The sequence below is a fragment of the Haemaphysalis longicornis genome, unplaced genomic scaffold, assembly GCF_048455015.1.
Source record: "Haemaphysalis longicornis isolate Haplotype H1 unplaced genomic scaffold, Haemaphysalis longicornis Haplotype H1 scaffold_13, whole genome shotgun sequence".
NCBI classification, from domain to species: Eukaryota; Metazoa; Arthropoda; class Arachnida; order Ixodida; family Ixodidae; genus Haemaphysalis; species Haemaphysalis longicornis.
Window position 1 is genome coordinate 98,602,648 of NW_027526233.1, and position 26,109 is coordinate 98,628,756.

Genomic DNA, 26,109 nt, shown 5'->3' on the forward strand with positions numbered 1-26,109 from the left:
TTCGCTACATATCCTGAACAGGGCACTTTTTGCAGGTTTAGTCAACATTGCTCTAGAGTGAGTCAGGTTTGTTTTTCGTCCCACTGCCTTCCTCTCTCTATTTACGTCCTCAAGCCTTTTCTGCAGGTGTTTTGCAGGCTCACTTAGCAAGACAATGTCGTATGCAAACCTAAAATGGCTCAAGGATTCTGTTTATTCGTAATACAGCTTTGCCTCAGTTAATCTTCCCGAATACCTCCTGGAGACATGTTTTGAACATTTTCGCCGATCTCTTTTCATACTCTTTTACGGATCAGGAATTTGCCACTTGGCATGTTAAGGATTATCCTGAACCTACAATCTTTATGTCCTCTAGGGGGAGTCTTTCGTAGGTCTCCTCTATGCCCTAGACTTTCAATGCTTGAAGCACTGCTGCGGAGTTCAAGGAATCAAACGCTGTTTTGTAGGCTCTAAATGCCACATAAAGCGGTTTATTAAACTCAGTGTTTTTTTTCATCGCTTTTTTTACGACGTGGATGTGAGTCGGTGTTGACTATCGTTTCTTGAGCCCAGCCTCTTCTCCAGGTTGATGAGAATCTAGGCTGATTGGATCCAGTTAGTAGGGTTCAGTTGGTCTATTATACACTTATTCTTTCGGTGGCCCGTGTGCCAGTGTGATGTCGAATAGACGTTCGTCACGCTTTTGCGTGCTATCGTACGAGAAAGGAAGCGACAGAGACATTGTGAAGACGGAAAGAAATAATATGTTTATCTGCCCCACTAGTCCTTCCTTACGGGGAGGTAGTAGAGAAAATATATAGGCATTTTAGGTCAGTCTTATATGACATGTGACCACGAAAAACGTTCGGGAATTATCGAGCAACTGGCTATTCTGCCCCACACCAACGTTCGTTGCAAGTAGGGTTAGGGAATATTAAAAGCGTTGTCTCAAAGACAGGTCCCGACGCCTTCGGAGGTTTAACGTTGTCAGTTGATGTGGCCGTCAAAGCCAGTGAGGGCAGGGGTCGCACGACTGCTGCGCCTGGATTGTCGGCGGCACACAGCTGCTCTACCGTGTGCGGCGCCTTCCACGGGACCTCGCACCGATGTCTGCTCACAGTTCAGCGTTCGAGGACCACGTCCCAAGAACGACCCCAGAGATGAGCAGCCCGGTAGCGTCGTCCAAAGCCCCGCACTCGGCAATGGCCCCCTGGCAGCCACCGCTCGACAGGCCGCCCTTTGGTCCTGACACAGGCCACCAGAACCGGATAAGGTAGGCACGCTCTGGGGGAGGGCTCGCCGCAGAAACGACGGCAGGATCTCTTCGTCTGGAACGTCGCGCAGCCCGTGAGTTCGTGGCATGAGACCATTCGCACGTTCGCTTTGTAGCCCTTCTGGCTTCGTTCTCCTTTTTCCCTTAATTTTCGCCCAGCTTCCTTGCCAAATGCACAAATCCAGTCGCCTTCTCTTCCGGTTTGCACAGGTAGCTCGAGTTCCCTCACGGCCAATGTCACAGTCTAGTAATGAAAAAAAAAACTTCTGCGTTTTCCACACAATATCCTTCTGCTCAAGAACGTTGTTTGCAAAAAAAATCAACTTGTCCGCAAGCGTACGGAGTGTAAACGCACACACACACGAGAACAAGTAGACGAAAAATAAATCATTGGTCACAGATGTCAGTTCAGTTCAGAAAAATGTGACCTATCCAATAAGTGTCCACACGAGTTTGTTTTGAAACAGCGAAACGGCGCGAGAAGACGGGGGGATCCAAATGCGGCTGAGGTAGTCAGCCCCTATGTTGTCGGAGCCCGTAATGTATTCCACATTGAAGTTGTTCCTCAGTGAGTAACAGACTCCAGCGGAGCACCCGGGTGTTTGTTTGTTTCGCACAGTTTATGTATTCGAGAGGCTGATGGTCACTTTGCAGCACGAATCTCTTTCCGAAAAGATAAACATAAACGTTTGAACTGCCCACGCAACTGCCAGCGCTTCTTTATCGATCGTGGAGTAGCGAGCTTCTCGCTCGAGGAGCTTTCGACTCGCGTAGGCTACTGGATGTAACACCCCTTTGTGGCGCGGCATTAAAAGGGCTCCAACACTAGACGATGATGCATCCGTGCGTAGGTTGAAAGGCTTTTGCAAGTGCGGGGACCGTAAAACCAGGCTCGATGATAGGAGCCGTTGTAGTGTTACAAACACTTCTTCATGACATTCTTCCCAGGTTACCTTCTTAGGACCTCGCTTTGTGGTGAGTTCTGTCAGAGGGGCGACCACATTGGAGTAACTGGGTACGACGTCCCGGTAATACCGTGTTAAGCCAAGGAAAGAGCGAACCTATTTCATCGTCTGTGGTCTTTTTGCAGCCCGGATTTTCTCTAACGTCTAAATCTGGCGCCTCAGAACATATTGCCCCAATATATGCCCCAAAATTTTTGCTTCAAGAAAGCCACCTCACATTTTGAATGCTTTACCGTCAAATGAGCAGGCCTAACGCGTTAATGTCGCAATTTGCATGTTAATGTGACAGTGTATTAAAAAAAAACTTCTGTACTTTCCTCAGAGCCAGTATTGGGTGGAGGCTTCACTTTTCTGGTTGAAAGCTTGCATCTGTATGTAGCCACTCTGTGTCTAATCCAGTATGGCACGTGCCGCCCATCGAAATATATGTCTCCCATATTCGAGGTTTCAAGGCAGCGACCAATAAGAATTTTAGGTCAGGATTGTAGTTGTAGACACGCAGTTCCGTTTCGTCAGGAGTGTCAGTTTCTGGGATAATAAAGATACCCCGAGCTGTGTTTGCTGGCGCTAGTACATAAGTTGCTACCTCGTTGCGTTGTTCACAGATTAGGAGAGATTATATTGCTGCATATTTGAGCGCTTTCTTCAAGCAGGTCTGGTATCAACATTTGGTAGTTACTTAAGCGTGCGCATGAATCGTGGCCGCGGCAGGCAATACAGGAAGCGTGGCTAACACTAGTCCTCCCTGTGGACCTACAACAATCTTCACGTTTGGGAGAAACAGCTAAATCGGACAGATTGATGGATTGGGTCTTTTCTGGTCTCCCGGCATCGAGCAGGCATTTTGTGCAGAGCCCCTTGACTATTGAAATGGGGATTATACGTTGAGGATGGCTGTCTGCTTCCAGCGAATGTGCGCCCAAGTCAGCGTAGCTAGTTCAACTGGAGTGATGGGCTACCCCATCGCTTGGTTCTCCATGGCGTACGGGAAAGCGAAGGGCGGCGACGCGCAGGTGCCAGAGTAGCGAGCAAACGTGGAACAAGGCAGTGGAGGTAGACCTCATTATGCCTACCCTTGCGAGCAGCGCGGTCCAGTCTTTCGTGGGCTTGTAGCCTGTAAACACTTGGATTGATGCACAGAAAAATGGTATACAAAGGGTCCAGCCATCTTCCGGTGACACCCCAACCAAATGTAGAGAAGGTACACAATGATTTCTTAAAAATCAATCGGCGGAGCTGGCGGGGAGAAAACGGAGAGAGCAGCCTTTGTTCTCTCTGAAGCGAGGCAAGAAAAGCAGCCGCCGCCCTTCAATACGTGTCGCTTCTCAGCGGAACACTTCTCCCGGATGCTTTAATGTGGATGTAATTGAACAAATTTAGGTAGTTCAGACTCGACATGGACACGAGAAGAAGAGATTCAGATGACAGCGCCTTGTTTGTCCGTACGCTTGTTTGTGCACCCGTGGCAAGTGCGCTGTTCAAGAACCAATTCCAACTGTTCCAACAGTCGATCTACTAAAGGTGCTCTGTATAGGCACATATCCAAAACGCTGTAGTCTCTTCTGATTGGCTTGGTGGTAAGCTTAACAGTGTGAATACACCGGGACGCACAAGAACAGTGACAAGAGCACTAGGAGACGGTACCAGAAATTTTGAGTGCACCTGGAAAGAACTTGCACTACGTGTTAAAATACTGTGTACTGTATGCATGGGTACCAGTATGCATGGGTACCAAGGCCACCAGTATATCCTCATAATACTGCTACAATGCGAGATATAGTGCTCTATGATTACGAAACCAAAAAAATAGTGCAGCATGTTTTTAAAGTGTTTGTTAAACAACAACTGTGGCGTCAATTTTTAAATTTAGAAAAAATCGGTGATGGATCGCTTTTAAAGATAGACCATACTCCTCAACGCACCTGCAATGCAGCGCACTTTTCATGATTAACCAATTTTCCTATATAAACTACAATTGCCACAAAGAATAAAAAAGATGGACGAGCATTACCAAAAAATGACCTCCAAGCTTGTCTGGCTGCAAAAATAAGGTTCCAAGGTTCGGCAAATTTTGAAACAGTGTCAAGCTGACAATTTTTTTGTTCAAAGGCATTTTACATTAAATAAGTACGCTAACCCATTTCACAGATTATAGAGTCTGCGTAGAAGAACTCGTGCGGAAATAGCTGGAACAGTATGTGTTTTACAGCCGTAAAGTTTCAAATTTCGTGCGACTTGCCTAAGGCATCAGTCACCCAAGGTAACATTTGGAATTTTTCAAATAGGCATTTTTTTGCATTACTATGTTCAGACTTGTCCTTCCCATGTCAAAGGGCTATATATAAAATTTTCTTCAAAATAAAAGGTATTGACTGGACATGCCTGTCCATTCTCTTGTGAAAACAACGTGACACAACTTAGTTTCTACTTGTTGCCGGATGCAGTCATCGAAGAAAAGACGCAGATATACATGCACACAATTTTGGTGTATGGTACTGGTTTTTAAATGCAGCTATTTATATGTAATCTGCCAAAACTGACTATCGAAATACTGAGAAGAATTGGCCTCGACAATATACCGTGACGCCATTTAGGACTGAAGTTACTTATACGACGCCGGGTTAAGTTGTGGTCTTCCAAAATTCATTTTCTGTGGTTGTGCGACCGCATGTATTTGGGTTGTTGCCACCGCTGGCTGCTCCTCGTGGTTGTGATGCAGATTACACAAAACTGTGGTGTACAGACCGAATAAACCGGGCAAGCAATGGCGGACTCGCTTCTTCCTAGGGACACCCTCGCGTCTAGGTAGATGCTACGATCGCGCCCACAGCTCGTACACTGCCAGCTAACGCCGAGTACAATAGAACTAATTCTGAGAAAGTACGCCAAGTGCAAGCCACAGGCTATACAGGACACAGCATATGCCGCCTGAGGAGCACAGCGCAAGCGACAAGCCCGCCTAGACGCCGAGGAGCAAAGTGAAGCAAGGAATGCAGCAAAACGACGCAGTAAATGTCATTGTGAAGTAATGCATTATGAAACAGTTGCGACGTAACGCGGACGAGACTGTTCCGTTGCGTGTGATGAGCTCGCATGCAACGAGTTTTAGAAGGGAGTCCTTTCCGACAAAGTGCAGCCGGCTTCGGATGATCGCAGTCGGATGTTGGGATCTTTAGGCTTCGTCGCGGTCGATATTTCGAGGCCGCTATCATTACAGTCGCGAATGGCAGTCCCTAAAACAACTTTTTACGACACTATCAATCTCTTTCTAGAATGTGAAAATTCGTATCCGCGATGATTTCTATTCGAATCAACAAGATAGCTGCCACGGCATCTGTGAAGCCTTGCGCGCAAGATATCGCCATCCTTCGTCCGCTCTCCGTAAGAGAGTGAACGGACCGGTGGTGTTGAAACTCACAGAGGCCGGCGTACAACACGGCATATATCTGGGCACCGCTTCGAAGATACCAGCTGATGACACTACCTAGCACAACTGTTCACCTCACTAACATACGCTTTCGCGGGTGTGGAATTTCAGTGTGATTTTAAAAAGCAGCGACACGGCATTGCTGCCGCGACCTGCGTCGCTTCGAGCAGGTTTAAGGGCCGTGCGGGCGGGCATGGCGGGCGTGCGTGCGGATCGTTTCTGCGTGCAGTAAAAGTTTACTAATTTACTGCTTTATGCATTTCTTGCGAACGACAACCGAAATCTACAATCATAGCTGTGCGATCGTCGTAGCTTACAATGTTGATGGAGGAAACGAGCCGCAGCTGACGCTTCCAGCGGGTTTGGTTGGGCACGTCCGCACACACCGCTGCGGTCATGTTTGCGGGCAACACACGACATACGTTTATAAAGTACCCATGAAATTAAACTACCTTCACGCCCTGAGAAGTACTGTTAAAGGCCGAAAATTAACAGAAAAATGCGCTTAGAAGGCGCATCCTGAACCAAGTGAGACGCACTGTAAGCCAATTTCAGAGGAAGGTACGACCGGGGATCTACAAATTACGTCAAAATGATCGAACAGACGGCCTCTCCAGTAGTGGCCCTTGCGGCCACTACAGTTCACGGATGTTATGGAGAATTTTATCTGTAACGCATTATAGCATGCGGTATTATAATATCATCGTAAAATAATTCGTGTCGGGCTGCTGACGCCATGTGTTGTACCGGCTCGGGGGGCACTTGGCCGTTCTTTGGCAAAGCCGGAGTATTGGTGTTTGCAAAAACCGCCAATTCCGTGCCCAGCGTCTCTGTATGACGTATCCACAGGTGGATAACGAAACATCAGTCCCGGTTCCGCTCGCCGCACACATGCTATGCCATCAAGCAACTCTTCGTCGATCACCTTTGCCCAAGCAAGGTGCAATGCAGACGGGGCCACACAGCCACGCGTGAGCCGTGAGAATAATTTTCGCAAGTGTATTTCCTGTAGCCAGCGGCCACCTCTGCGGGAGAGGTGTGGAACTTGATTTTCGGCGAGAGAGTGTATGGGTATATGATTGCTTTTTATTGCGATGCAGTATACCTCTATCACCGAAGGCAATTTTCATGTCCGCGTCTACAGAAAACTCCCAAGCTAAATAAGAAACTTGCTGGTATTGCTCGGAATCAAACCTCGGCCTAAATAGAATAACAAAGCGACAATCCGGCGTGTTATAGGCTAAGCTACGCCCCCGCGAGAAAACGAGGAGAAACACGGTGTACTTAACGAGCACAGCTGTGGGTCGACGACCTGCGCTCATTCAAAGCGATCGTGTGAAGTGCAAACCGCCTAATGTATGATAACGGCGTTCACATGGTTAGATTAGCGGCGAACGGAACAGTGTCTGAGAAGAGGGAGGTGGGAAGGGCCCTACTTGGGTGCTACACATGAAACAAGGGTGAGGCGGATGCAGTTAGATAGATGAAGCCTTAGCCGCGGGTGCCGCCCTCCTCCTCACTTTTTACAGACGCTCCTATATGTTTTCTTTCGTCGTCGCTACTGCGTTCGTGTTCCGGCTCCCCGAAAGTCAGGTAACGGCTGCCAGTGGGCTGCATCCTAAAAGGGGACCGGTATAGCTTCTCATTCAGTTCATTGCAGGCTACCATGGGTAGACCACATAACATAAAGAGGCCAGAAGAACAGAGTGAAGTTAATGTTTAACGAAAAGCACAAAACCGCCTCCCTCAACAGGGTCGTAGAGAATGCTCAGAAGCTCCCGCAGAAGACGCCCACTGCAGGACGGAGGATTTGCACGACCCAGCCTACGCCGCCACAGAAGCAGAACGCCACCGACAAGCCCGCAAAGACTCCGCGGAACGAAGTGAAGCAAGGAAAACTGTGAAACGACGCCGTCGTGAATGTCAGTCTAAGTAGTTACGTGTGTAGTTAAGCATGTTTCCCTCGTCTCCGGTTTCACTGTTTGTGTAGGGAAGGGTGGCAACTCAATGACGTGGCTTGGGTAATCGTTGTGGGCGGCGTTTACAGCTGCGTAGTGCAGACCACCTTCACAGCGTGGATTGGAGCCAGAGTTTTTGAGAGGCTGGTTGGCCAATGAGAGGCGGATCTCCAGCGCGACGCTCGTTGCGCACGATGTTGTAAATTCGGACGCATCGTGTCCAGGGCTGTAGCTTTTAGAAGCCCATGTGAAAACAGTGAGCCACCGCGCTCAGTGCCCGTAAAGAAGTTTTGGCGGTCTAGGGTGTATCTGTATCTGCAAAAATGGTAGATGACTAAAAGGAGTCGTAGCATCTTTTAGATGCTATGATTCCTCTAGCTGAAGCATCTTGTACAATGAACTACCATCTCGCCCAACAGTACACTTTGTTAAGAGTGTAAACATTGAGGCGAATGCTGAGACAGCAATGATCTGTCATTTTATTTTTGTAATTAACCTGTTGTACTATTAATGTAAAAAGATTAGACGCGCCTTAGCTCGCCTATGGCAGGATATACGTGGCGTGAGCTAATGTGCCGCTGGTTATTCTTAGCTTTCCTGGTTGCCTAGGATTAGCTTGATTATCATGGCTACTGCTGCTTCAATGACATACACATTGTGTACGCATTATGTGACACATGTATATTTATGAAGCGGCTCCGGCGCGGCGTCACCAGCTCCGGCGCAGCGTCACGAATCACCCCAGAGCTAAGCTGGTTCCACAGGCGCACGCCGGTGTTGCTGTGACGCACGAGCCATCGGTTCCACACCCCACCACCCCTTGCATGATCTTCAAGCGGACCGGGCGGCCACGTGCAGAACGGGGGTGGGCAAAGACGCTGGACGCGTGGGGTGTATGAGAGACGCCGGGCAGCGAGCAACGTTCAGCGCGGCGTGTGACGTCACTGCTCCTCGCGCATGCGGAGCACGGCTCTCCAGGAGCCACTCGAATCTGCTCAACCCCGGCCAGTGTAGCTCACGCTCCAATATTTTTCTTTGGTGTCGTCCGGTCATCGTCGCCTCCTGGTCTTATCAGGTTCGTCGCCATCACCCCGTGTTTCAGATCGAACGGTTCGTACTGATCTAAACGAAACCTAACCTATTAACGAGGTTTCACTACGCATATAATAATGAATGGGTCTAACCAAACCTGGGTACGTCACGTTATAAATCCGACGTCTATCCGATTGCGTCATTGCGGCACGTTCGAAGCCTGTTTTTGTAACAGTACCTTTATATTCATAAACGATACAGACCAGTATCGAGTAAGTGGATAGGTTTAAAAAAACAAAGGAACATAACTTTACGTATACAGACAAAGTGGCACACATTCAGGAATCACAGCAGCCATGAGTAGGCATATTTTGAACGGGAAGCGTAAACCAGTCGATGGGGACTGCCCTTGAAACGCACTAGCATTAGTGAAATGTATGATAGACATATTGACAAAAGGGTGACGTGGTCATCCTCCAAGAGTAGACAGGATAGGGGTGGAGGGAGGGCAGGGGAGGGTTCGGAGGAAAGTATATCGTGAATAGTAGTAGTGTCGAGTGCTTTCCAGTTTCAGTCTTTGACTTGAGTCATACACACTTAGCTGTTCTACCTTGAGACTAATAAGAGGTTCGACATCCCGGCCCCTGTGTGTCACGTAGCACAGAGTGTCAGTTAGGCTTGTCAAAGGCGACCACGGTCCATTACGCCTCCTGCATATAATGCCTCCCCGCCAGCCGGAGGTGTTCACCACAATCAAGAACATCAAAATCACATTCCAAAGCGAGTTAATATTTGTGACATGTGGATGCTGTCGCGGAAGAGTCGGCAGTCTGAAGCCAAAGGGAATTACGTAAAGTTCATCCAGGTGAGCTGCCTGTGCGTGTCAAAGGTGCACTAATGCTCGTCCCAGAAATGTAACGCCATGTCGCGCTCTATGAATACATGCCCGTACGTATCAAGTAGTTTATATTTGGAGGGGGGTGGAGTAACGTACAAACTTCGTCAGTAAATGCACTCTCGGAATAATAACGATCGTGGTTGAACACTAAGTAAAGCCATAAAATTGCCGTATAAATAAAGAACAAGGGGCACAATCAAAGTGCAGTAAGCAGTCTCTATAAAATGTACACCAGAATCTCAATACAGTGAACATTGATATAGCAGAATATTAGCTGTAGTGAAGTAAAGCAAGTTTGGTTGGTTACACCTCATTTCAGTGACCACAATTTTTTGTTTACCGAAATGGCGACCGCCGTAGGCGCGCGATATCAGCTACGACAATTAATTGGCTTCTGAGGTTCACAAGTTGAAAGCTAGAATAAACAGGTGTATTGAAAAAACGGAATATAACACAACCACTCTTTAAATTGCTTGAAAAAATTACCGAATGTTTGGTCATCTGCACAAAGGCTCATTGGATTTGTAGAGATTTTGAGAATTTGCAGCATCGATGTAATGCTGCGTTACCATTTTAGTCGGGCATTCTAACAGCGGCCTTTCTGCTGCTAGTAGAGTCCCTCAGATTTAGTTTCTGTGACTTTCATGCATTCCATGCCAAACTTTATACTGCACGAACATGGAAAGCCTATTCTGCCTTCCGCGACAGAAAAATTGAGCCGGACAAAGCATCAGTTAAACTTAAAGCTAAAAATGGCCCCTATAGATGGGTCCGAAAAAATTGGATGAGCGGCTGCGCTAACGATGGTGTAGCATCGAGGTTAAATGCGAAAAATGACCTAATTTTATAGTTTGAAATATCCCTAAGAGTGAACATACATGCCACAATCGGCGTTTGATGATGATGCTGATGATGATGCTTAGTGGCTTCCCCTTTGTAACGGGGTGGCGTTGCACAGCGGCCTTAGTCGCAACGCCACTGTACATTTACTTCGCCAAATAATACAAACAAAATAAATAAACATAATGTCAAAATAAAAAGAAAATACTTTTACAAAAGTTTTGTGCTAGTCTGACTTTTTTGTTCGCATGTCTTCCCAGATTGTTCTCTGCTCTTTTCCCCCCAACATTCTAACCTTCATTTACTAACCTCTACTGTTGTCCAGTTCACTTTTTCGCTAACCTTAAAGCCAAGGGCTTCCGGAAGCTGGATGGCTCCATCACTGTGGACTGGACGGATACTTTTGCACTCCGTTACAATATGTCGCATGGGTTCTGGCTCATTTCCGCAGCCTGCGCATACTTCTTCCTGTACCGTCTCGCGGATAAGTGTTTTTTTCCGCAAGCAACCCGCTCGGGCTTCAAAAAGCAATGCACTCCCTTTGGTATTATCGAATAATTTTCCCTTGTGATCTCCTGCTTCCCGATTCTGTAGATATATAAGGACTTCTTCGCATCCATACTCTTTTTCCAGGCCGTTGTTTCTGTTTCTTTCACTTCATTTTTTATTGCATTGGTCGTTTCCCCTGCACTTCCAGGTTTCATATACTTTGTCCTGAGCCTTCTGGTTCTTTTCCTCCATTGCGTGTCCACGCTTTTCATGTGAAGATACCGTAACACTTTGGCCGCCCATCTCTAATCATCCAAATTTCTAAGTCGTTCTTCAAAACATATTTTGCTCTGTGCTTCTCTCACTTCGAAAGATGCCCATCCCATATCTCCCTGCACTGCATCATTTGTTGTTTGCTGTGTGCTCCTAATGCCAATCGACCTACGGCCCTCTGATTTACTTCTAGCCTTGATTGAATCTGATTTGACACACACTACTGCGTTTGAAAAGGTGAGTGCTGGTACCATTACTCCCTTCCAGATTCCTCTCAATACTTCATATCTGTTATATCCCCACAGTGCTCTGTGCTTCAAGATAGAGGCGTTTCTTCTGCCTTTCATTCTTAAATGCTCCTCATGAGTTTTTAAATACGCCTTACCTTCGTTTAACCATATGCCCAGATATTTACCAACGGTACCGTTACCCACGGTATTGCTGCTTTTTGAATGAATACCGATTCGTTACGGGCGTTTTCATTAAAAACTAGAACTCCCGACTTTGCTGTGCCAAACTCTAACCCCAGTTCAGTGGCTTCTTGCCCGCAGATGTCTGTGAGCTGTTGCAGACACTGTTTGCTATCTGCTAGTAGTACTATGTCATCTGCATATATCAGTCCTGGGATATGTTGTTCCACTTCCTGTCATTTGCGGCTATAACATAGATTGAAACCTATTTTACTGCCTTCAAGATTTCTTTCTAGTCTAGCCATGTACAGAATGAACAGCAATGGCGACAGAGGATCTCCCTGCTTTAAACCTCTATTTGTGACTACCGGTTCCACGCACTTTTGGTCCTCCCAGGTAATTTGCACCTCGCTCTCATTGGAAATTCCCTGCAACAGCTGTATAAAGTACTGGCCTAATCCCTCCCGCTCAAGTATGCTCCACAGAATTTCTCTATCTACGTTGTCGTAGGCTCCCTTTATATCGAGAAATGATATCCATAGTGGTCGATCCTGAACCATTGACACCTCTGTGCATTGGGTTAGGACAAATAAATTGTCCTCTAAGCGTCTGTCTCGTCTGAAACCATTTTGTAGTTCTCCCAGTATGATGTTCCCCTCTATCCACGCCGGTAGTTCCGCTTTTGTAGCTTGCATTGCCAGCCTGTATGCCACTGAGGTAACTGTAATAGGCCAGTACGAATTGGCATCAGGCCTGTCTCCTTTACCGTTATATATCATCTTCATCCTGCTCGTACGTCAATTGTTCGGTACTTGCTTAGTTTTTATCAATTTTTGGATTGCTAGAATCATTTGTGCCTTGCTTTTTGGGCCCAGTAGGTTGACTAGCCAAATGGGAATTTCATCTGTCCCTGTTGCCCTATTTGCTGGAACATCTTCTTCGGCTTTTTTTCAGTTTAGATTCTCCAACTTTAGCTCTCTATCTGTACGCACTTCGCTTGCCCCACTCCCTGAATGCTGTAGTACTCTCTCCGTTCTTCTGAACTTCTCTTGTATCATTGAGCGTATGTGAAATACCGCTTCTTCCCCTTTTAGTATCTGGCCTTCGCCGTTTATGACATGATGTTGTACTTCTTCGGTCTTTTTCCTTAGTTCCTTTACATGATTCTAAAACTTTCTCGGCGCGCCTTTATCCTTTGCCCGCATACTATAGACCCATCGCTCACTTTCTCGTTTAAGTTTTTGCTGTACACGTTTTTGTACTTCCAGCTTCTTAAGGCGATACCAATGCCACCTCAAACTTATTTCGTCTGTTTGCATTCCCACTCGCTTGGCCTCCCTGTGCTTTCTCGAGGCTTGCTGCTTTTGTGTTATAGCTCCCTAATTTCCTTGTTCCACCAGCTTCTAGGTTTTCTTTTTCCTTTCCAGTAGTTGCGTTCTTTCGCGTTCCTTATCTTACCTTGAATGAAACCAATCAGTTCGCTGTATTCCCAATCTTTCGTAGGTTGTCTCTCGATTTCCGTCTCCACGCATTTCGCAATATTAGCCATTTACTGATCCTTTCATTTCAAGTCGTGTACCACCGTTTTCTGGTTTTGACCTCCTATTTTTCCAAAAGTCAATGTTATCCGTTTATGGTAAATTCCTAAGCTGTGGGCACCTATTTCATCTATTTCCGTTAGAGTCAACCTTTAATACACTCTTTCTGAAAGGAGGCTGTAGTCTATACTGGACTGCTTTTCCCCTCGTTCCCAGGTAATTTGTCCCTCACATTTATTCTCTCTGTTTACAACAATAAGATTATGTTCTTCACATATATCTAGTACGAGTTTGCCGTTGCGGTCTGTGTATCCGTCCAGGTCCTCAATGTGGGCATTCCTGTCTCCCACTAGAATCACTTCTCCCGATTGTATTAACTGATCGAGGTCCCGCCTAATGCATCCTACCAGTTTTTCATTGTTTTCTCTAACCTCCCTGTGATCACCTGACCACTGATAGGCGACTCCCAACAGCGTTTCTCTTCCCGCTATTGTGCCGTTAATCCACATATGTTCTTCGCAGTTTTCGTTTACTCTGTGCTAATTGGCTCCCTGTTGAATAAGCATGCCGACCCCTCCCCCCTTCTAGTACCTACCGTTCTGTTACAGCCTTGCCATATATATTCATGTATTGCTGGGGGTTCTTCTAAATGTCGAAGAAAAGTTTCTGTAAAGGCATATACTTGAGTTTTTTCTTTTTCTAGTTGACCGCGAACCTCTAACCATTTTTCCCGTGATCTGCCACCGTGCATGATTATGTAGTTATTTTAGTCTCCCCACGCTTTTTTTCGGTAAATTCTTTTTCAATGTTTGGGATAAGAGTCGGTCACCGAGGGGACGTAGCTTGCCTCCTCGCTCGCCTGCATTGCTACCTCATGCCCCTTTCTAAGCTTTTGTGCGCCCTGTCTGCTAACTTTGGTACTTTCCTTTGCGCTGTACATTCGACTTCAATCGCAATCGCTTGTCCCTACCGAATTTCCACGGAACCTGTTATTTAGTCCAGCTTCCGGGATGCCCTTGGCCCCGCTAAAAAAGCTACCGCCCGCGCAGCTAGTCGCCTCCCCACCGGCTCCGCTACGCCCTCAGTGAAATGTACTCCGTCCCTAACAAACACCCGGCCCCAACCCGCACGGTGCACTTCCCGGTTGAGGTCAACCACTTCAAAATTCATTGCTTTAGCGAGCGTCCAAATTTTGCTGTTGGCTTCTACCACTGCCCTTGCTACGTGGCCTCCTCTACCCTCAACTTCCGGCACCGTGCAGACCGCGATCTGGACGTCGTCCGAAACCGCCCGGAGTTCATTGACCCCCTTCGCCACCTGCTTCGCTATACCTCGTCCTCTTCCATGAAGCACGTCGTTTAAGCCCCCCATTATCACCACTAGGTGCTTCTCTGTCATTGTGCCCCACACCTGCTCTTTCGCCTTCTCCACCACCACGCTAATCGTCTTTCCAGGGAGCGTGCTAGCCTTAACTCTGTTGTCCTCCTCTACCCTCTTTGTATTCATCTGCTCTGCCCTGCGCATGTTCGAGTCGCCCACTATGGTGACTCGCCACTGCATTCGTTCTTTTGGCTGCGCAGGTGTTTTTGCCGCCGAGGCTTTCGCGCTAATTGCCTCTGAGTAGCTCTTGACCGGCGGTGACCCCTTCCCTTCTTCCACGACAGCGTTAGGCCCCTCTCCGTGACCAGCGCTGCCATGTCCGCCCGCTGCCTCATGCTCGGCGGCCCTGGCCTCCCCTTGTCTTCCCGCCTCGGAGCCAGGCATCCTCGGTGCGCTTGCCCCGAGGCGTACGCCATTCCTTTCCGGAATGACATCCCTCGGCACACACACGCTTTCTACCTGGGCTAGCTTCCCTTCCAGCACCTCCCGCTGTTGCCTTTCGGCTTTCAGCTCCTCCACTAACCCGTCCACCTGTACCTACAGTTGCTCCTTCTCCTTCTCTAGCCGGTAGAGGCGCCACTCCATTACACACATTCTACACATAACGTCCTGCGCTTCCGCATCATCAGCTGTCTCGAACCTTGTATCCTCGAGTGGATACTCCCGCTTGCACATCATGCACGCAACGCCCGGCGTCTTCTTGACTGCCTGACTGCCGTCAACAAAGTTATTACTACCGCTTTCTCCCGCACGTGCTACGCTAAAAAGAAAAGACAAACACCGTGCGATGCTTGCCTACAGCATCTTACTTTGTTGGTGCACTGCCAAAAAGGTGCTTAAAGACACTACTAACACTAATAGTTACTTGTATTTACTCTACAGCATTACCTCCCTAAGAGAAAAACCAAACAAAAACTTATCGCATTCGCTGTCTGGGCCGTCGTCGCTGCGCTGGGAATACACGTCCGTCGTCCAAGCGCCCCTAGCAGAGGCGCTTGGAAACGCAACGGTAGGAATCGCCATATACGTCTCCCGCTGTTTGTGCATGCGTGCGGGTTTCGGCGACGTTCAGGTGTCTTTTTGCTTGCCTGAACGGTATATCTGGCCGTAAATGAGTTGAGGATGCTTTCCTTGGAGAAATTCAGGACTTGTTATGACTCTGCTGGTCCCTAGACGTGTGATTTGAACGATGCGCCGCAACTTGACAAATACTTATTGAAAACTCATTTCTCCTCATAGGCGCGACAACAGAACAATGAATGGGTGTTCAAGGAAGACAAGTCCATTCGGCGTAGTGAAGTTTCCATGCACCACCACTCATCTGGCTGTGATCTATTCGTGCTACGTAGTATTTGCCTATGTTCGATGAAAAATGGGCCTACAAGCAGTTGGCAGCTCTTCGAGAAGACAGCCCACGGAGCGTCGGCGTCGTGCAAGCTCACTGCAACTGTGTTGCGGGGTGTGTACTGCTTTTTCAAATATATGGTACGTAAATGTACGTACGCGTTAAAGCGTTGCGTAAACGTTAAGCGTGATGGTGATACGTATCCGAAATATGTATCAACGTGGAACCTTCAGAATGCGAAGTTTAATAAACTTCGCATTTAGAAAAGGGACGAGAACTGTTTGCTATTCTTCTTAACTTGTCTCAACAACAGCTGAGCTCAAGCGCGCTGAGCCTGGCCGCAGCGGCCGTTTTTTTGACGAAGGCAAAAAATGGAAATGCTTGTTTTCAGATTTTGGGCAACGTTAAAGTCCCTACGTGTAATAACAGTCCCCAGAAACGTCGTGCCGCAAAGCTGGTGTGTAGAAGCGGTGCCCAAATAATGAAAAATTCTTCTTTCATAGTTTCTGATTTCTGCACCATGAAGTCCTTGAACCACTTTCCCAGCTTTCTCGGGGTTGCCGCGTAAGTGCGATGGTGTAGTTGCAATGATGTTTAAAATGGGCCGGTTGTTTGTTTCGCGGTGGGTGTAAATGGGGCATAAAAATGTACAGAGAGAGAAAGGAGGCAGCACGTTAAGACCCTTGTGCTTGGCTCACTAGATTTCGTTCCGGTAATCAAGTTGTTACATGCATTTCAATCAAGCTTTGCTTTTCAAAGCAGCTTTGCTTGGATTTTTTAGTATGCAATGGGATGAAGAACGCGCTTTAAGATACAGTCCTGACAAAAAAAGGGCCAGGGAGAACACTTTTTAATTTCCCTTTGCCTTTACTTTGCTTGGCGACGAGATTGAAACAGCACAGAAGAACAGAAACGATTTGCATCGCACAAAAACATCTAAATAGCTTCAGTGAGGACAACCATTTCATTTCTTTGTAACAATGTCTCTTTGCAGGTCAAAACAGTTTGCCCCCCCCCCCACCCACACCACTGGCAGACATCAGTTTCAAGAAATACAATTTGAACAAGGCAGTAACTGCAAAAGTAAAGAGACAGCTGCAACCTGGCCTGCCATAACTGCACTTAGACGGCGTACAATGGTTCACAACAAACATTGCCAAGAATGCACCAGCTCTGCTTTGGAAAAGTACAGCATGGGAAAACCAGCACCTGTTCGCAATAATAGCGGCATTTGTGATGTGCAAGATCTGCACTCGAAAGAATGTTTGGCAATTTTGGACAATCATTTTAAACTTAAGGTACCACTAACCACAGCAGAAAGGACCATCCTTTGTGAAAAGACAGTGGGTCAGAGAAAAAAACCCAGCATGGGTCAGAGAGAGAGTCGGCAGGCTCACAGCTTCCAAATTTTGCAGGGTACTGAAGTGCGTCAAACCAGAGAGCCTTGTCAAAGATATTTTGCACCCCCAAAACCACAGCACACTGCATCCTGAGGACCCAAGGGCATATGGGCTAAAAATGAAGCTTGTGCTGTGGAAGCCTATGAAAAGCTAACGAAAGTTTACAACGAGAACGTAGCAGTTCACGAAATGGGCTTGCATGTAGTTGCAACATTCAGTTTTATTGCCGCCTTGACTGACCGTTTGGTGGGGGATGGGGATGATGACGGCATTTTAGAAATGAAGTGCGCTGCTGCAAAACCTAGGAAAACAGTTTTTGAGGCATGCGAAGACAGGAATTATCGCTCAACCATTGTTGACTGTGAAGTGCAACTGAAAAGGGAGCACCCTTACTTTCTTCAAGTACAAGGTCCACTTGGAGTGACGAAGAAGTCATTGTGCAAATTTGTCATCTGGACAAATCATGCGGAGCTACAGCATTGTGTCTCTGTGCAACGCATACACTTTGAAAAGGCTCTGTGGGATGCTACTCTTGAAAGGGTTTTGTACTTTTACAAAGCAGCAGTCTTGCCCGAGATCCTGACGAGTCGCATCAGACGGCTGGGATTCCTGTACACAACCGGGTCTGAATATGTATCATACCAGAAATTCAAAGAAGACTTTTACGTCGTTGATGATGATGAACCGTTGAAAAAAAGATCAGAAACTCCAAGTACCGTCTTTGAAATTTTCTTGAGAGTATGTGCGTCTAAGCTGTGCATGTGAGCTCTGTAACAATGTATGTTCACCCGCCGCAATGGCCAAGGCGTGGCGCTGGTGAGCACGATGTCGCGGGTTCGATTTCGGGCTGCGGCGGCGGCTTTTCTGGTGAAGGTGAAAAGCAAGAACGCCCGTGTGTGTACGAGATTTCGGGGCACATCAGGGATTCCGAGGTGTTCAAAATTAATCCAGAACCCTGCACTATGGCGCACCTCATCGCCTGCGTTGCGTCAGCGCAATAAAACCATACAATCAATCCATCAACAATGTGTTCAAAGTATTGTCCAACAAGCTCCTGGTTTCTTTTTTTTATTTCTTGTGCTGATTTTTCCTTGGACAGCTGGAACTGCATCAGATCGAGACAACACTGTCTTTGTTTATTGAGTGAACGAACATGAATAAATGCATTTAGTCACAGCATTGTTCGTATCTGCATGTTTCATTCATTATGTGTGTTTGTTGGGGATCAGGCTGCTCATGTGCATTGAACATTAATGTTCTTGCATCCATGACAGTCACTTGGCAATGCAGCTAATATGGGCTAGAGGATACCTCAGTTTGGAGTCATAGTGCTTCCTCATATATATATATATTTGTGCCCTACAACAATACAATTCCGTACAATGTGTACTTGTTGGATGCATGATCAGTTATGGCTTGCAGTCAATGACGAGTTACGACATGCAGTTGTGTACTGATGCAGTACCGTGTACGTGATAAACAGACATCAATACTAACACGTTTTGCAAAGTACACTGCTCGTGACATTCATTTGCAACCTTTCATTTATGTATTTTCATCGTTATCTTATTCAATAAGCGGTCCTCTGAAGTTTGAGAGGAGTGCACGAGTTGTGAAGATGGCACCTGGCAAATCAAGAATATTGATTGGGATGCGCTTGTTTATAATGTGAAACTCTTTAATCCTTCTTATCACTCTTTCGATGGGAACCCGTGCACTTGCTATGCGCTTCGTCTGTTCAACGTCTTTTATGCTCATCTGGGCCTCGCCAGGAATCCGGAATATCGACAGGTGTATGGGGACACATTGAGGCACCACGTCGTCGATTTTGAAGTCTTTATCGACAATTACCACATCACCAGGCTCAAGGAGACTCAAAACTGTTGACTGCTGAACAATTGCTGTGTCGCTGGTTGCCCCTCCGTGCACGGCTGAAATGAAGCCCCCATAGCAGTCTGATCTTGCCCCAACCAGCCATTTGAATTTGTGGCCATGCTTGTAGGGCAATAAAATATGCCTCTGGGCAGCATGACTTGAAAGTTTCTGTATTCGCACCTCAGTTGTGTCTAAAATTAGCCGTGTGTTCGGGTTCCGCCTAAAATGTAACGACGTACTTTGCTGCACCTCTTCAAGTGTAAGGAGATTTGTTATATTTATCAGCCCCCTCTCCAACGCTAGTATCCATGAAGAGAATAGGTTACTGAACGTGGCCATAGAAATCCCAAAATGTTCTGGATATTTCTTTGGTTGCCATCTCTGTTCGAAGGCGGACGAGCACCATAAAAAGCTGCTACTCAGAAGTCTGAGATTTTAAATCTGCCCATTTCATCAATTGCGGGTTGTTTTGTACAACCAATTCAAGAAAGGGCTTAAAACACTAAAACATGGCAGGCCGGTGTGGTGAATCATGTCCTTGGACGAGTGCATATTGCCAAGGCGTAAGGTTTTTGCTTTAAGCGCGTTGTAGAATTCTTGCCACACCATGGCATATTTTTCTGCAGCACCTAATGCAGACTTCAAACCTGAATTCTCCTGCCTTTCTTGTGCTAACAGCGACTCAAACTGATCAATGCGCTTTTGAAGAAAAACAGCCTGGCACGACTTCTCGAGCATTGGAGCTTCCTGGCCACGTTCACTCCTAAAGGCACTTGAGGGCCCGGGCTCGGCTACTGGCTCAGACGTCGAAGGTTCACTCGCACTGGCTGTGCTCTTACCAAGCACATCTCCCTCGGCAACCTCGTCTGGTGTACCTTCAGAAGTCGCTGGTTGCTTGGAGAGGACCCCAGCTTGTGAGCCTACAAACAAAAAGTAGCTCTTCAGTCAGTTGTGCCAAAATCATTCAAAGCACTACAGAAGAGCCTGATTGCTACTTCTAATAATATAATGAAGGACTAGCAAGTACTTAGACTGCTGATTTGTGCGGTTTTTTTATAAATTACCATTGAATGCAACGCTGGACGCGGCTCAAACAAGACTGATTCGCACTTGTTATGAGCAGACACTTTAACCTGCTTGGCTCAATATCGCAGGCACTAAGGAGTCTGAATAGCACTAAGGAGTCTGAGTAGGGAAGCACAATCTGCCGTGTATCACAAAAAAGAAACGCAGTAGTCGCTGTAGAGACGTTTGCGTTGCCCCTGGAACAGGACATCTATAGGAGACCAAGAATCATGCCTATGAGCATTAATAGCAACAGGAAAAGGAAGGAACTCGGGCAAAAAAAAGGTAACGACACGCGCAGATACATTTGGTCTACTTGCATGTTCGTGCACCGTTTTGCGAATGACGTGCTCGAAAAATCACAAGGCGCTTTCGAGATTCTAGCACAGCTACAGAAAATCACCGAAAGTGCAAAAAAATTGGTTCCCTTTTTCTCGTCTGTGCTCTCCAAGCGGCCAATCGATCCCGGGCGGCTCGCCTCCTAATGGGCGAACGGGAATGGCACGTAGTCGGGAGTGTGACCAAATGCTCTGGTTCCCCTGAAAAAAAAGATACCTTACTGTAGTTCTTCGGATATTTGTTTCATACCGTCCCTAAATAACTTCCTGGTGCTCAGATTACAGTGGCAGGAGGATTACTAGCGCTGGTTCCCATTGCAAAGAAAAACGTGTTCGGTTTGGTTATCAAAAGGCTAGGCTTCGCAACTTTTTCATTAAGGTAGCCCCTGATATGCGGCTTACCTGTTACGAAATGCTGGCTGAAGACGCGGGAGTACACCGTTAGCTGCAATGGTGAACCGTTCACGTTAACTCGACGCATCGCCTGAACCCATTTCGCCCTTCTTGATGCGTGCAACTAATAGGCGGGGAACGGAAAACATCTAGTTCTAGCACTCGTGTTGCTTGAATTAGTGCACCCGACCTCAGCACAACGATGAGGCATCACGCGGAGCTCCGGATGGCACACATAGAGTCAGTACGGCGCGTCGGCGGCACAGGCTCAGAGCTGATGGAGCCCCCAAAAGTTATGGCGGTGGTGCGCCTCCCGTCACAGAATGCGCGACTGACTGCTGCTCATGCAGAGAGGTATCCTTGGGAAAGGCCCATTGTAAGCTTGCACCAAATATATTAAAATCGCATTACGGGTGTCAAATTCAGTAGCTGTGTGATCGTCCAACAGCATGCCCTCTAATCGTATTCCGCAGCCGCTTTGAGTATAGTCGCTTCGATATTCTTCCTAGGGAAATATTTGTAGACCACACTTTGGTAAAACGTGTAAGCTAGGAGAACCCTACGTGCAGGACCGAAACCAAAAAAGAGAAAATGCCTTAACACCTTGTCTGTCTTCATAACTCAATGACTCAACACTCCTAAACCACTACCGTTATCCTGAGATGTTGACTGCTCGCAGACTATACACAATTAGGGGCACGGGTCTACATATCACGTAAGCCTGATTTCCTCGTAAACAAATGTTTCAAGCCGTAATTATAACGAATGAAATGAAGCCTAAAAATTATATGCTGCAAACAATTTCCTGTTAACCCCTTTTGTGAAGCATCAAGGTGATGTTTGAAGCTGCAGAGTTGAAAGGGGGCTTTGCGAAACATTTGGCTTACGAGCTCTGCGTACGCGTCTCTCCGACCTGCGGTTCATGCTCATGTAAGCAATAAATCATGCTCGCTGAATTCTTACTTGTTACATCGAAGATGCCTCTCTCAGCACATGTGTAAATGCTCTATGCATGAACATTGCAGAAAATCTTTCAGTGCACTTATTTATGCTTACTTACGTACGTGAATTGAAGACAAAAATCTAGTCGAAGACGTAGAAGTAGCGGGGCGTCGCTGCCACGTTATCGGCCAGCGAAACCAGGGGGACAGCATAAAGCTGCATTGGCCTTTCCTTTCAGTTGCGGGTGGAGATGCTCGCGGAACATTCTTGAATTAAGCGAGAAGAAATTGAGAGGGTGGTTGGGAGTTTCCTGTGTAAACGATAAGACTTCGACGACGATGACGCTGCTGCCTAAGCTCAAGTCGTGGCTGCAGACCGGTGACCGGCTGCACCATATTCATGTAGCACGTGTTTAGCCCTAGTTGTCGTACCGATAACACCCATGCAGTCTCTGCGGTGCAATACAGAAAAACATCTACTGCGTGAGTGCAATGTGCCACAGTGCACACGGTGCTGAAGATTTGTTTAGGAGGATGCCCAGTGTGTGCTCATCGTTACTAGAATAGCTTCAGTGGTAAAACTCTCTGCCGACGCCCCGGCTGCCGGTGTCTCCACTCCTTTGCCCGCCGCCAGATGGCAGTGCCACTCCATCTTGCTCTGCAGAAGACGCTCCGCCGCACCCGGCCGCAGCCTAAAATCTCTCGCGGACGGAGTGCTTGTGGCCGTTTCACGCGTATTTCCACATATGCTCGCGTAATCCGTTTATGTGATACCAGGCGAAACCGTTATCTTTCCACAGCGGCTTGGTATGTTTTATCGCGTATTTCACTTCGAAACTGGGTCTCCGCCGCTGTTTCAGTAATATAGCTGTCAAATACAAGCGTACTCTAAATAAAATTTGATGATGCCCGCATCAAGTTTGTGAAGGTGCCAGAGGGGCCAAGGAAGGTGTTTACAGTCTGGTCAATTCATCCTTCATTCTTTACAGGCTAGTATCGCGTGGCCGTGTGAAGGATGTGCGGTCGCTCTCCTGTTCCGCCGCTATCAAATGGTGGCTAATTCACCCCCAAAAAGTCATGGAAAAATTTCTCCCTCTCGTTTGCTTAAGCGGAGCCTATGTGGCTAGGGTTCCATTTACTTTTACTGTCTGGGAACGAGAGCTCCTGAGGCTGCCATTGTTTTTGAAGCGCAAGGCGTCCAAAAGCGTGATGCGTTGCCATGGGAAATGGACATCCGATGTGTTTGCTATTAACAAGCGGGCACCACCAAAGCCACACGCCGTTTAAAGCATGATTTACGCACAAATCGTCTACGGCTCACCAACAGAATATTCACCACTGTCAAGATACAAATGTGACATATTTTAAACCATTTGATCACTTGGATGTGCACGTTGAGCAGATTACAGTTATTATCGACTATTTTCAAAGTCAGTTGTCAAAATAAAAGTATGTGTGTGTGCGTGCATGCGTGTGAGCGTGCGCGCGCGCGCGTGTGTGTGTGTGTATGTGTGTGTGTGTGTGTGTGTGTGTGTGTGTGTGTGTGCGCGCGTGCGCGTACATACGTGCGTGCGTGCGCACGCATGACTATCTTAGAAATTATCGCCATCTACGATCAGGAGGAAATAAATATTGTTCGTACCTTTCCCCTATACTCCGTATCAATCCCATGTCGCGGGCTAAAAGGCTTCCGTGTCATCCACTTTACGTGAATGGAAAGAGTCATGAGTTTTTGTTCTCTCTGCATGTTACAATGTGACTTAATCTGAATTGGGGCAGTTGTCAACTAGGCAGTGAAAACACATTTACGATTCACAAAGCGAACAGCCCAACTGTTATGAATCAACAACTCACGTTTAGAAATCAAATGTCTTTATTTCCATAAAACAAATACAATTTTGTGGACGAAATTTATAGGAAAACGTTGTGGGTAGACAACTTCACTGGCCCTAAAATCAACGTTGGTAGGAGCCCTGACTAACAAGGCAAAAAAAAATAAACAGAAAGAGGAGAGAGAGGAAGCAAAGCAACACTTACAACTACAACTACAGCCTACAATCCCAATATTAACGAATCTCATATATATATATATATATATATTGTGAGCAATATTTTTATACCGATCACTACAGTGGTCATTCTCCCCATTCATAGCATTAGAAACACTCCCATGATCAGCATCATCTTCATTCACGCGCCACCGGCTGCCACCCTGATAGCCACCGCCTTCTTCGTCGGAGTCTCTGCGGGTTGTTCCTTTCGCGAAGCCGGAAAAAACGGTCTGTGCTTCCCCGTGACTTTGCCTTTCAAGTGGTGGAGTTGCCTTTTGACCTTCCGCCGTCTTCCGCCGCTCCCAGTTACACCCCTGGAGCTCCGTTCCGGTCGACGCATCCTGCTACCAGCTCCGCCGATGCAGCGAGAAGCCAGGTTGGAGTCCGCTGCTCAAACGGCGTCGACGTGGTTGCTAACAAGCCCCCAGCGTGACCCTCCCTTATTCGCTGGTCTTCGCGGGGACGATGTCGACGCCTGGCTCGACGAGTTCAACCGCGTCAGCCAGTTTAACAGGTGGGATGACGTTTTCAAACTGCACATTGTCCCCTTCTCTCTAAACGAGGTGGCGAATACGTGGTTCTGCAACAACAAAGGACGCTTCGCTGATTAGACCACCTTTACGGATGAGATACTCCAGGCCTTCTGCACCCCGTCTCTTCGCTCTGATTGTGCAAGAAAGAAGCTGAACTCTCGCGTGCAACATCCCGACGAAACATACATTTCTTACATCGAGGACATTCTTGCCCTATGCCACAGGGTGGACCAAAACATGCCCGAGGCTGACAAGGTGCGCCACATCTTGAAGGGAATTGCTCCTTTCGCCTTTAACGCCCTTGCTCTTCAGAACCCCACAAGCGTAAATGATGTGTGAACAACCTGCCTACGTCTCGACCAGTTGCAGTCTCTTCGCTTGCAACCCGAGCCTTCGTCAACTTGCATGGATAGGGACATGGACTTACGTACCCTGATACGCAGTATCATCCGTGAGGAGCTAGAAAAACCGTACCTCACCGTGCCCCCCACGTGACAACTGCCGCCCGAATGCGTCTTACCTGCGAGACCTCATCAAGGAGGAGCTTGCGTCCATGACGGCGGTACCATCTGTTAACCCCGCCCCTTCTACCATCCACACCATGTCATACTGCGATGCCGCTTCAAAACCACCTACGCGAGTAGAAGCTCCCCCGCTACCACCTTCTCATGGACATCTCACAGCAATTTAAACCGGTCCGTATCCTCAGCCATACTACTCGCACGTCCGTCCCGACCGTCAGCTTTTTCCGCGGGACCGCCCCGTCTGCTACTACTGTGGTATTCGGGGTCACATTTCTCACTTTTGCCGGCGACGCCAACAGGAGGAGCGACGAGGTTATGCGCCTGATGAACGGGATGACACCCGCTTTGTCTACGGGGCTCGTCGTAATGGGTACGTTTCGCCTCCTCGCCGTCCTTCGCCTCCTCGAGACTCGACCGATATTTCTTATAATCGCGCGGCAAGACGTCGATCGCCCTGGCCATATCGCCGCTCACTGTCGCCTCTTCGACCTGCTTCCCGTATCACTGACCAGGCTTCGGAAAACTAGCGCCTGCAGTTTTTGGACGGGAAACTGCATTGCTCCGAGAAACCAGAACTCCTCCGGACCGTCCATGTAACATTTTATCCTTAGAAGTGTAAGGGGTGTGTATTGATGCGCTTGTGGATACGGGAGCCAGTGTTTCGGTTATTAGCGCACAGTTGCGTTCCCGCCTGAGAAAAGTTAGAACTCCCTATACCGGTCCGTCATTACGAGGAGCAAATGGTGATACGATTCGCCCCTCTGGATACTGTACATTGCGTGTTATGATTGACGGGCTTCTACATCACATTCCGTGTGCGGTGCTGACTCTATGTGCTTATGAAATCATTCTGGGTTGGGACTTTTTATCAGCATCGTCCGCGGTAATTTCCTGCCGACAACCGGCTATTCACCTCACCGAGACAGCCATTGCCAGTGTGTCAGATACGCCAATACAGCGTTTGGTAGCTACCGAAGATTGTGTTCTGCCTCCGGGTGAAGAAACTGTATTTTTTGTGGCCTGCTACAATATCGCCGATGGAGATGTCTTTGTCACACCAGCTGGGAGCGTCGCATGTAAAGGAGCCATATTACCACCATGTCTCGTTCGCTTTTCGCGGGGATAAGCTCTAATCGCCGCATTGAATGTTGCCTCTGAGCCGATTCTCCTTCCACAAGGCAT

At 47.5% G+C, this 26,109-nt stretch overlaps 1 pseudogene; it reads left to right on the forward strand.

Moving 5' to 3' along the window:
• Window positions 1-1,085: 1,085 nt before the first annotated feature.
• Window positions 1,086-26,109, forward strand: part of LOC144163966 (uncharacterized) — a 35,367-nt pseudogene continuing 10,343 nt past the window's right edge.